This window comes from Poecilia mexicana, unplaced genomic scaffold, assembly GCF_051168715.1.
Source record: "Poecilia mexicana isolate PSO_F unplaced genomic scaffold, ASM5116871v1 scaffold_14, whole genome shotgun sequence".
Taxonomy (NCBI): Eukaryota; Metazoa; Chordata; class Actinopteri; order Cyprinodontiformes; family Poeciliidae; genus Poecilia; species Poecilia mexicana.
Window position 1 is genome coordinate 19,105,728 of NW_028263383.1, and position 13,310 is coordinate 19,119,037.

At 41.8% G+C, this 13,310-nt stretch overlaps 1 long non-coding RNA gene across 1 annotated transcript; it reads right to left on the reverse strand.

The window, feature by feature from the left end:
- Window positions 1–4,049: 4,049 nt before the first annotated feature.
- Window positions 4,050–7,804, reverse strand: LOC148155524 (uncharacterized). The gene is made up of 2 exons (XR_015765201.1): window positions 6,410–7,804; window positions 4,050–5,848 (listed from the first exon to the last, which is right to left on the reverse strand). It is a non-coding gene; the product is annotated as an uncharacterized LOC148155524 (long non-coding RNA).
- Window positions 7,805–13,310: the final 5,506 nt, after the last annotated feature.

Sequence of the window (13,310 nt, forward strand, 5' to 3'; positions counted from 1 at the left end):
TTATTAAAAATGTTAACTCATTGTGTTGTGACAGTTACTGTCGCTACAGGTATGGAAGCTAATGCCAATAACAGCACTCTCTACTGCACTTTAAAAAAATATCCAGAATATCACATTTGTTTTTAACTGGAAGCTCATTTGCATATTTAGACGTGTTTTTATGAAGCTAAACCATAAATGGTGATTCCTCATCATTCTTTCAATTGTTGCTTCTATTTTATTGTATTTTTATTTTTCAAAATAAAGCTAGAATATTCTGTTTGTTATTTATTTATTTATTTATTTATTTATTTATTTCACCGTGGGTCGTATATGTGCCCGTTTCTGTGTGTGTGGTTTTACTCCTCCATCGAATTTCAATAAACCAAAGCAACCATTAGGGAAATTGAGCACCGCCATCAAAGACTCTGGCCTCATATTAAAAGTTATTATTATTTTTAAAAGGACATCAAAGCCAAACAGCACTTCCTGTAATCAAACACCGCCCTATTAAAGTGAAGTGAGAGGATGTCCTGTATTTGCCCCCCAACCCCCAACCCCAAAGAAAAAAAAAAAAAAAAAAACCGTCTCGTGCTCCTGAGCTGGCTGCTGAGTCTCAACAAAGGCAGGAAAGACACGGACCGGTGGGAGGACGCAGAAAAGGTCACCAGATGTGCGCCGAGTGTCCAAGGATGTGTCTGACCCCCGATGGAGAGGATCTTTTACTACCACCCTGTAACGTCACTGTGGCAGCGCTTACAGAAGGGGCCGAGTCCGACGGCTCCGCGCGTCATTCTGTAGAGAAACGGCTTTAGCGTGAGGCTTTCGAAAGGTGAAGATGAGTTCACAGCCCGGCTTCCCCCCTTAAACTGGCTTTGAACGCCAAGTCCAGCGAGCAAAACAGACGTCTTTTTGTCTTGCAGTGCACTTTTGAAACCGCAGCGCAGTTCCTCCGCGCTGACTTCCCCCTTTTTTTTATTTAATCCTCCCCATGACTGACTGTGCTTTCTCTCTCTCTCTCTCTCTCTCTCTCTCTTTAAACTCTCGGTAACCTTTCCCCCTCCATGAACTTCTCCATTCCAAGATTCTTATCACGGCTGAACCGCCGCTAACCTCTCGATTTCCTCCCGATTGCCGAAGCGGCGGCGAACATAAAGGAGGGGAGGCGCGGGGGGGTTAAGCGGAGGTCAAGGTGTAAAACTTGACAATCGGCCGTTTGTCTTTGATTTCCTGACCTCGGCGGGAGGCCGAAAGGATGTGAGGCGCCCCGGCCGCCGTTGACTCGACCGTGTTTAGGTCAAGCACTTCGGAAGTCCCCCACAACAGACCCTCCGTAGTCACGAGGGCCCCCCCAAAAAAACTATTTCCTGACATTACAGTTGCTTTTTCTCTTGACAAACAACTTAATGGCAGCACTTAGCATGCGCAGCCGAGGGCTTATCTACATGGGAACGCGCTGGGCCCTTCCGTGAGCCAGGCATGTCTGTCGATTAGTCGTTAATGATGGACTCTCCCAGCAGGTGCTCCGTTTATTCACATGGAGACCATATGAACCCGCCTTGCGTTGTCATGGCAATCTGTGCTGGAAAACAAAGCTGGCAGATGTTTGATCGCTGTCCTCTCTCCTCCAAAGGGTTTGAACTCTGAACACGACCTCAGACGTTATGCAAACACACACGCACTTAAAGTCCTGTGATTTCATTAGCATTTTATGGGCCTTGCGAGCCCATTTGAAGTAATGAAGGAAGAATACATGGATGCATTCCTTTCTTCCCAACATCCTTCATCTGGCACGAATGCAATGCCTGCTGCAGATGCTGGATGGGAGCTGAAGAGAGCAGACAACAACAACAGCGAGGTGGAGGCTGGAGCGAGACACCTGGGGGGAGTCGTGCACCGTGAAAGCAGGTCAGCACGGGTTATTTTCCCAACCTGGCGCCTGGTTCTCCCCGCCGGGGCCCCGGGCTTTTGAAGATGTACCTCTTTGTGAAGTCTTTTCCTCAACCCGAGGGGTCGCGGCCTCTCGGCCCCCTGACCCGACTCGTTTGGTTTCCCGGGGACACGGGATCGACTGTTTGCCTGCAGCTGTACCAACCTGCTCGCTCCCGATTCCTCAACAACACAAAACACACTCCGCCACACACACACACACACACACACACACACACACACACACACACACACACACACACACGCACACACACACACGCACACACACCGCCCCGTCTCAGCCAGGCCGTTCTTCTTAGGTTTCCCGTTCATGTGACATGTGGTAGAAAGACTTGAGTCCTTTTTTTTTTTATTTTCTTTCTTTCAGGCATCACAACCTTTTTTCACATCTGACTAATTATCTGATTAACCAACTCAAAGTGGTGTGTAGTTGTAAACTGGGAGGGAAATATAAAGTTTTTAACGTATTTTGCGATAAAAACCCAAAAAGTGCGGTTCGCAATTTGTATTCAGCTCTTTACTTGGATACCCTTAGATGAAATCCACTGTCGCAAATCAACTCGCGTGTAATTCAATCAGAGCGCAGATGCAGCTGTTTTATTTTTGACTTTAGTAGTTTTTGTCAGAGAACATTAGTGAGGAAAAATCATCACGGTGGCCAAGGAACGCAGCAGACGAGTCAGCGTTTAAAGCAGCTAGGTTAGAAAACCACATCACAGGCTTTGAACAACTTTTAACACCAAACATCTTGAGCTAAGAATCTACAAACCCACTGAGACACGGATATGCTCCTGAGCTGCCATGCCGCTCAAGGAGAGCATTAATCAGAGAAGGAGCCAAGAGGTAACAAGGTAAGTAAAGGTCATGTTCTTCTCAAAACATGGCCTTTATGGCATAATGGCAAGGAGAAGAAAGCCACGAGAAGTTCACTTTGGGCGTTTGCAACTAGCCATGTAGAGGGACAGAGCGAGCATGTGGTGGGCTGGCCGGATGAAATCATAATATGTTGCTGGACGTCACCCTAATGATACCAACTCCCATGGCGAAACACGGAGGTGGCCGCGTCATGCTGCGTGCTGTTTTTCATCTGTGACGGGGGGGGGGGGGGAGATGACTAAGCGTTACTCAGGAAGATGGATGGAGGTGGATCTCAGGAGGGAGAAAAAACTGCTAGAGGCTGCAGAAGACTTGTACAAGGGAGTTTTAGGGCCATAAAAAAATAAAAATTAATTAATTACAGGGATAAAGTTGAAATAATTTCTAAGTACTCAGACTTTATTCTCATGACTACATTCTCTGTCCTCTTGCAACTTTATTTTCGTAATTTAACTTTTTTTTTTATTAGCGTTGTTCTAACACGCCGTCGTAGACTTAAAACCTGGACCAGGTTCACTTTCCAGCCAGTCGGCAGCCATAATCAAGGACAACAGGAAGTAGCGTGCTCATGTGTTAGCATGGCGCCGTCCTAAATCCAGCTGCTAACCTGTGGCTTTGTACATCGATAATTTCAATCATTTTTGTCCGAAAATTTCATTCTCTAAATCTGAAAATCTGGTATTGAAATTTCTCCAAAAGGTTTGTAGTAACTATGGTGAAAGGTGGTTCTATTTATTAAATCTAGTGTGCTAAAGACAAACGAACGCCGCTCTTTTCTGTTTTTAATTGGTAAAAAAAAAAACAAAACAAAAAAAAAACATGTATAAGTTTGCTTTCACTTCAAAATGCTACTTTGTGTCGGCCCATTATGTCAACTCTTACAAGTTACGCTGAAGTTTGTCATTATAACACAAAATGTGGTGGACGGGGGGAAGCTCTAGGGACGTGAATACTTCTGCAAGTCACTCTGAGAACGTCGTGGCGACGCTTCCTCGCCGATGTCCATGTGCAAGCATGCAAACAGGCCCAATGTAATATTCATGATGAGTGAGAGTCCCTGAGGTCGGCCATGCAGGCTGTCAGCTCCAGGGATTTTGGCTGCCACTGAAAGGACACGGAAGATATTTGCCATGTCAGATAAGCACTAGGGTAAATGTTTTACAAACTGGTTGGAGTGCGGGTGGGGGGGGAACCAGCAATGACAGTCTCCTGTCTACCAGCGTCCATTATCTCCTCTAGGGTCCTTTTTCCTTGCAGGTCTTGCTTACGTACCCAAAAACATTTCAGTTGGTAAAGACGGCCGTCTTGCTGCTTCCTGTCCTGTGGACAAGGATGATTTCAGACGGTTGACTTTGCTCTTGTAATCACTTTGTCCTTAATTTTCTCATTTTTTAAAAAAATTAAAAAAAAATGAAATCAGACTTTAATGCAAACCACCCGCACCTCCCCCCGCCCAAAAAAAACCCCAACGTCGACATCAGGGGAAAATGCATTTACCACCGGTTTCCTGTAAACCGTGACACACTGGTTGAACTGCTGGGTCACGAACTTCTCATGTAAACATTTCTCGAAATCCCCGGTAGACTGAGAAAGGGCAATTCAGTGTCAACCAGTCTGGTCTAGACCAGATCGAGACGGGAACCTTGCGCTGCATTTTGAGTCCAACGAGCCGAACGCAACTCAGCTCGAGGATCCGCTCATGTCTTCCACTTAGTGTAAACGTAAACGGGTCGTGCTCGGCTCTCAGCAGAACTCCTACTTCACCCTCGTTTTGCTTTTCTAGTGCTTGACAAGACGTGCTGCAGTTCCAAATTATATTTATTTCTTCATCTTTTTGACCATCATTCCATCAGAAGAGTTTGTGTGTTTGTTGGACATGAAAAAACGACATCTTTAACATCTCCAGTGGACACATTAAAAATACAGTTTAGGATATTTGATGTGAAGTTCTGCTAAAAGGTTATAGGCCTTAATAACTTTGGTTTTGTCTTCATTTAGCCCTCGCTGGGTCTTTATAAACTGAAATAAACTATAAAACTATATATAATTCTAAAAATAATTTTGCATACGGGATCGGGACATCGAACATAGAACATAATGCATGTCTTGTATATTTGTACACCAGTATAGGACATGTTGGCTGCTAAGCTGAAACACACTAAGCATTTTTGACATATTGACATTATGCTTTCAGATAGTCTATATGACTATTGATATTTGGCATTTACACATTAAGCGAATAAAGACATTCTCTGCGTGATGCCAATGTTTGGGAAAATTGTTCGCTGAACTCATCGTCCATGGATGAGAATGAGTCGGTGTCGGTGTGCTTTCTCGCAGAAACCTGTGAGGAAAAACTAAATGGTGAAGATTTTATAGGAAGGACACAAAACGCTCACCTCTCGGGTCATTTGCTGCCTTTCTGCTTCTTCTGTCTCTTTTCTCCTAATTTCCTGTCTATTCACTGATCAATAAAGTCCACTAGAGCCTAAAAAGCTTAAAAAAAAGAGGAAAAAGAATACAAAAAAAAAAAAACTACTAAAATCTTCCGAAAATAATGATTCTGTCAGGATGCCCTACATCGAGAAAGACAAGGTTTAACTGCTTCATTCCTTACACTGTCACAAAATCAATGCACACATTGCATTGTGAGGCTGAAAACACCGAGAAGAGAAAACCTGCAATCATGATTGTTTAGTGTTGGTTATTATTATTTATCTTTTTTATTTTTGGGTCAAAAACACTTCCTTAATTGCAATTCCTGTCATGTTGCGACGCCTGCTGCATGTTTGCATTTTCTGTATCGTATATTAACATCTTACCTGTCATGATCCGTGTTTCTGTGTGTTTATTTTTGAGATTTTCTGTGTTCAGTCCTGTTTTCCTGTGAGTCTCTGTCCTGTCCTCCCCGTTGATCGCTTCCCAGGTGTGTCTCATTCCTTGATTACCCTCCCTGTGTATTTAAGTTCACCTGTTGTCTTTGTCTCCTGTCGGATCCTCGTCTAATGTCGTCGTGTTACCAGTCTGTTTCCCTGTGCCTCCGCTGTGGAATACATCAATAAATCACCATCATCTTCCTCTTACTTGGGTCTCTGCCTCAATCCTCACCACCACCTCAACCCCACCTCATGATATTACTAAAGCATTACAAGCCGCTTTTCTTTTCTTTTTTTTTTTTTTTTTTTGGGAATATTGGAGCCGTCTTTCCGTGTGACCCTGTCATTTCCTGCAGAACGTACTCTTATCTGACAGGTCTGGAGACCTGGACCTCATATTTGGTCTCGTTCTTCAGGCTGAAGGCAAAAAGCTTCCAGCTTCCTCATCGCTTTTTTGTGCTTTCGTGCTTCAGGACAAATAAATATCCTGAGAGGAAAAATAAGAAAATTGGCAAGAAATGAAAATACTTGGGCCTTGGTGCAGAGAGAGAAAAAGAAGAAAAAAAAAGAAGATTTGAATATGACTGATGTATTGATAGTGACATTCCGCTGCTGCAGCGATTATTATAATCCACTGTGTTTTGAGTTCCTGTTAACCTCGTGTTAGTTTTCATTGAAATTATGTGGAAGCGGCTGTTACTGGTGAAAGAAAGAAAAGAAAAACTGACCTCTTTGTGACACTGAGGCGATGGCATCGTGTTTGGCAAGTTGAGAGTTCGACCAAAACCCAGACATGAACTTGGAACGAGAACGCTGAAGATTTTAATGAAGCAGACAGAAAAGAAACGTACGGGGCCTCAACGAGGAAAACAGGAACTAAAGCAGAAGCAGAAAAACGGAAGGAAATGGCAAAGAACAAAAACCAAAAAAAACAAAAAAACAAAGAGAGCCTGTATGCTGGGCAGAGAGTGGACACTGGATCCAGGTGAGCTTAATTAGAGGAACATGTAACAGCTGTGGAGAGGAACAAACAGGCAGGGAAGGAGAATAATCAAACACAAACCGAGAGAAGATAGACTAACATTGACCTGACAGAAATAAATCCAAACGCAGAAAGGTCAAAACACAAGAATAAACTCAGAAACTAAACTCTAAGGAACAAAACAGATACGGCAACACGTTTCCAGCAACAGTAAATACAGAGAGACGAAGTGAGTATGGCAAGACCTTTAGACAATAATGAAGAACTCCGAAGTGATCAAAACCCAAACACCCAGAGATGATAATGGACAGACGTGTGCCAAGATGTCGTCGTGTATTAAACATAAACAGTCAACCCGTTCAAATTTAGAAGTTTGCGTACATTTCCTCAACATTTGGTAGAGCTGTCTTTCAAAGTGTGGGCAGCCTTCTGCAAGCTCCTCACGATAGGCTGATTTAATTTTTCCCCCCCTTTTTCTCATGACACAGCGCGTTCCAACTAGGTCAGGTTTGTAGGTTAGCTTAGTCACACACACCTTTTCTAGCTCAGCCCACATGTTGTCTATGGGATCTGCGGCTCCATCCGCTTTTGAACTGAGCTGAACTGAAATTGTGACGGCCGCTCCAAAAACAGCGTAACTAATTTGGTGGTCTGCTTGGGATTATTGCTCATTGTAAAGCTTTAACCAGGCCGCCATCTTTAGGTGTTGCTTCAGTATTTGCACGTAATACGATTTCCCTAATGATGCTGTTGCTTATGTAAAGTGCACCGGTCTCTCGCCCAGCAAAACACAACCACAATATGACGCTACAAAACCCGTACCACACAGTTATGACGGTCTTTATGGGCAAACACTCAAGTTCTAGTTTCATCTAAAGTATTTGTCCGTGTGTGAAAATTTCACTGCAAAAACACAAAATGCTGCCAAGTATTTTTAGTCTAGTTTCTAGTGCAAATATCTTAGTGAACTTGAAATAAGACAAACTAACTTGCAAGTAATTTTTTATTTTTTATTTTTTAGCAAGAAATGAAGGCTTATTTTAAGTAAATATTTAATATTGGTGAAAACGTATTGGTTTCATTGGCAGAAAAAACAAAAAAAAAACTTACAACATGGGAAAAATGTCTTGTTGTAAGTGAAGTAACCTGCCAATGGAACTAGTATGTTTTTCCATCAATGGAAAAACATACTTAAAACCAATTCCTTTATCTGGCTAAAAACGCTACTAGTAAGTTAGTTTTGTCTTATTTCAAGGGCACTAAGATATTTGGACTAGAAACTAGACTAAAAATATTTGGCGAGATTTTGAGTTTTTGCAGTGTTGTCTTTTTACGTTGCTTTTAGAGTATTTACTTCTTCCTTGCTGAGTGAGTTTTCAGTCCATGTCGATAAAGGAATCGTGTCGCTGCGGATTTTTGCTTACAGGCATAGTGATCTTAGTGTATTTAAACTATTTAAAGTAAGCGATTTAATAAAAAAAAATCTCTCAAATATTCTTGCGTTCACTTAGCAAAAGGAAAGAGTTGCTTATCTGCCAAAGAACAGAAAATGTTTAAAGTTAGAGTAAAAAAATGTTTGCACATGATGACCTTTTTTTTTTTGTCATTTGCTTAAAACTCTACGAAATTAAGGACTGCATATCGTCCTCCTCGGCCTGATCCGGTCATTTTTTTCCCCTCCTGCTTTATTCTGCTGCAGGTTTCCAAGGAGCTGGTTCCTATCCAAAGCATGCATTAGCTGAAATGAAGAAATATTCAAACTGCAACTAATGTCAGAGCAGAAAAACAAACCCCATTAATGCATCCGTGAGTGAAAGTAATTCTTCTGCTGTTGCAACAGAAACGGCGACGTGATATTTCACCGTCTTGATCAGTGTGAAAGGAAAGACTTGGGATGTCGTGGCTTTGCCAATGGCTCAAGTCAATAACCTTAGGCACTTTGTCATAGAGCTGTTGGATTACACAGTCAAATCAAATTAAATGCTTCTGGAAGGGGAAAGAAACAATGGGAGCTGCATTTAGTGCTTTCTTCATTTGTTTATGTGTTTAAGGGAGAAATGGATGCTGGGCACTGGACTAGACCGGACCGGACTGGACTGGACTTGTCTTCTGGAAAGAATATGAAAAACTGATGAACAAAAATTCTAATATATTCCCAAAAACCTTGAGACATATTTGTAGGAAAGGTGAGATAAAATACTAACTTCATCTAATCAGTTTTTTAAAAATATCTTCATCAATACTAAGGAATGCGGTAGGAAAATCCTCAATCTTCCATGTCATGAACTTTAAATATTCAGCATGCTGACTGGAGCTTGTAGAGTCTGATATGGAGTTCCTGAATTGTTTTCCAATTTGATCTTGGGACGAAGATCGTCTTAATTAACGTCTTAAGAGTAATATATTTGTCCCTGTAGGTTTTATTTCTTGTTTTATATTTTTTGTCACTCTGAAATGAAAAAAAAAAAATCAGTAACAAAGTAAACTGAGTAAACAGAAATAATAACATTTTTAAAAGGGAAAAAGTTCTTCTCTAAACCAACCTGTTTAGAGAGTAATTACTTTTTGTATTAAAAAGAAATTTCTCTCTAAACCTAGAACTGTTTGTGCCACCATGAGCAGAAATAACTTCTATTAAACCTGCAGTATGAAATATTACAAAAATGTTTTTTCCATATTTATTAAAACTGCCTTTATGTTGTGACAGTACATTATGAGATAGATAGTCTGTGGAAAAATCAAACCCTTAGTGATATTATTGTGGTCTCCAAAAATACATCGCTCCAGGTCAAAAACAACCAATCAGAACCGGGAGGAGGGTCTTAGTGCTGCCAAGCAACCTCGTGTAAGCGCTTCTGAATGTACTTAACAAAACTGTTTGTCTGCCACCATCGGTGGCCATGCTAACTAGCCTTAGCATTTCTGGCTGGCTATGTTGTGGTAAACCAGCTTTAGCCTAGCAGAGAGCAAGGGGGACCTGAGAGTGATTGATGGCGCTAAGACCCTCCCCCTGGCTCTGATTGGGTGTTTCTAACAAAGTGGTGTATTTCTGTGCTTCACTTGGAGCACTGGGAGAAGGTAGAGGAGTTAATTTTTTTCACAGATTATCTGTGTTGCATTATACAGTCATGACATAATGATAATTTTAACAAATATGTAAAAAAAAACAACAAAAAAAAAAACATAAAAAAATAAAATAAAAGCTACATATTGCACCTTTAAGTGTCTAAAACCACTGGCAGCGAGTCAGTAAAATGTAACATTTAAAATGTATTCTGAAACACTTAGGCGTGATTAAAAGCATAATCAGAAGACATCTACAAGGAGCAAACCCATTTCTTTTTAACACAACTATATTCATGCATGTTTTTCCTCCTTCTCGTAATCTGACAAAATGGCCATTTGCCGTCTCTGCCATCAGAAGCCATTAACAATGAGACGCGGCAGCATTTATGTGGCATTATTGAGTCAGGCAGAAAGAGAGTGGGTTTTAAATGTCCCGGTGTGGGTGAAGCTATCATCTTCACAGCCCTCAGGCTAACTTTCAGGATCCAGTTTGATCCTCAACAAACTGGTGTTCCCTCGTCGCATCGCTCAGGCTGCTGTTTGTCTGCACCGGTTGATCCACCGTGTTGCTTTCCTGATCAGGTTCCTGACAGATTCTCTCTCGCCAACACATCAACCTCTTGCTCTAAGGTTGTTGCCCTTGTGTGTGTGTGTGTGTGTGTGTGTGTGTGTGTGTGTGTGTGTGTGTGTGTGTGTGTGTGTGTGTGTGTGTGTGTGTGTGTGTGTGTGTGTGTGTGTGTGGTGCGTCTCTTCAGGCGGTGAGGAGAATCTCGGGAACCTGCAGTGAGCAGTTAGAGCTCATTTAGTTTCTCGGCGTAGAATATTGACTGAGCCACGAAGCTAAAAATGAAAAATAGCCCGACTTTTGTGATTAAGAATATTCAGTTCGTCTAAGTGCAGACCAGCCCCCCCCTGTTGCGCCACAGGAGAATATCGCCATCTGCTGACGAAAGAGAGCAATAGCAGGTACCGACTTCAATGAGACGATGTGTTTCCACTTTTCTTTTCAGAAGTGTTTGCTGTTGTTGTTGTTTTTTAATAAATAAATAAAAATAGTTTTTACATAAAACTTACAATAAAAGTGGACTAAATCCTATTTTGTATTTCAGACCTTCACTGCTGTTGCCTGTTTTTTTTTATTTTTTATTTTTTTATTTCTGAATATCATTAATATTTATTTGCACTACTTCTCCGACCCAGTTCACGTCAGTGAAGGCTTCTGACTGTGTCACTGTTAGATATTACAACAAGGATTTCTGAACATCTGAGGAGTGACCCAGTTCAGCGCTCGAAACTGGGTGTCTTTCATCTTGAAGAATGTTTTCTCTGTTTGAATAATAAGGGCAGGGCTGGGAGAACTGTGTGTTAGGTGGTGTTATTTTCACAAAATTAGTTCAGTGAATGAAACCGAAGACTACATTTCTGTTAATGTGAGCGCTTATGAGTGTGAAAATAAATGTCTACCGTATGGGAAGATGTTTACGATTTCAGAACATATCGATGTTTCCAAGATTCTCTGATGAGACTTTAATCAGTCAATCGATTATGAAGCAAAGCGCCTTGTAAAATATATTTACGCCCATTGAGCTTTTTAACATTTCGTCTCTTTAAAGCCACGGACTCAGACGCATTTCTTTGGATTTTAGGTCCTACATTTTATGTTGCAATCCTGCATAAAATAGAAAATCATTGTGAAGTGGAAGGAAAATGATTTATGTTTTTCAGATCTTTTTTTTTTTTTTTGCAAACCAAAATCTGAATGGTGTGGCGTGTGTTTCCCGCTGCAGCCCTACTGAGTGACTACCGCCTGTCTTTTGGGGTGTGTCGCCACAAGTCCAAACAAGAATTTGTGCCCGTTCTTATTTGCAAAATAACTCTTGCCCAGTCAAAATAGTCTGAACATGATTCTCAGTGGTATTTAGGTATGAACTTTGACTGGGCCATTCTAACACATGATTATGTTTAGATCTAAATCTTTACCTCTATGCTCAGGCTGTATATTTTGTGTCGTTCTCCTGCTGGAAGGCGAACCTACACCTCTTTTTCATCCTCTAACATGTTTTCTACCAATGCTACCCTGAGTTTAGCTCCATCCATCCGTTTTTTCCCCACCAACTCTGACCAGATTCCTTGCTCCTGTCGAATGAAAGGATCTCCAGATGAGGCTTGGGATTCATTCCACTTTAGTCTGTGCTCGACACGCCCTGGTGCAACTCAAAGTGGTACATAGCATTCATATTTCTCAAGCTAAACGTGACCAAATGTATCTCGTATTAGTCCCATCTGCGTTAAGTGTAAGACATCTCCTTGTGCTCTGTTCCATATTTATTGGACTTCTCCTTCGCCGTCTGAGGTTTGATCGCCGGTATTTCCAGCATGTCACGATTTCTTAGCCGTCCAACTGAACTCAATCCTTTTAACAGCTGTTTTTGACATTTTCCTAGACTCAAATTTGCCCAGATCAAAGCCGGACATTTTTGGCTTTCACCTCTGTCTTGGCTCGTCGGGTGATTCTGATTAAATGGAGGGACCCCCCTCCTCGCCCCTCCATTCCTTCTGGATTAGAGATATCATGGCGTGCTGCTTGCATCTGGAGAAAATCTGACTCACTAATAGGGGGAGTTATAGCCAAATTCATAAACTATTGAGACCTTTTATGATCATCTTTTAGAATCCAAGAATTACTTTTTTTTTCTGAGTAACACTCTGTTTTTGTTACTAAGTTCAGCGAGTGGGGAGAGGGAGACAACGAGTTCTACTTCTATTTAAGCGTCTTTGAGTGTCCTAGGAAGCACTAAACAAGCTGTATTCTGTATTTTCCAGACACACATGGCAATTTTATGGTACAATCAAGTAACTATGTTACCTTCAGTTGTTATAAAAATGCTGCATATATCAAATATGACTTAAAAGAATTTAACACCTTGAAATTGAGCCTCTGTCTCTTTAAAAAAAATATTGCTCTTTTTGAGACTCCGCCTTCAGGAAATCATCACAACATTGCTCCTCTATTAACCTTGTCATTTCTTCTCTATTACTAGTGTTGCGCTGAGAAGTAGCTAGCATAATGTGTGCAGTTCCACCAGGTGTTTGCTAATTGCTGCTGGGCAAGGTGCTCTGTGAGGCTCCCAACTCCTCCTAGGAGAAGCTGCACCTCGAAGGTGGGGCTAGGTCCACCCAGGCGTTTTGCACAGCTGAATGGTTGCCAAGGGAGATTAAAGGATTTCTCAAACATGCACGAAAGAATCAAGGCTATGTTCCAGGTATGCTTATGATGAGGGAATAACATTATAACCACCAGATTCCCTTGTCTTCTCTCCTCTGGTCTGGAGTTCAGCACAAACATTCCTACCATTTTCTCTCTTTTACTGTCATTTCCCAGACCTGTGACTCTGTTGGCATCAGAGTCCGTCATCATCACCCGGGCCCTGACCGATTCGGTGCGGCAGTCATTTTGGTGATCTGCATATTTGTTTCAGCTCAAGTTTTACATCAGATGCCCTTCCTGACACAACCCTCACCAATTTATCATAGCTTGCCTCTGAGAGGACACGGCATGCTTCCCCCTCAGGCGTGCTCTA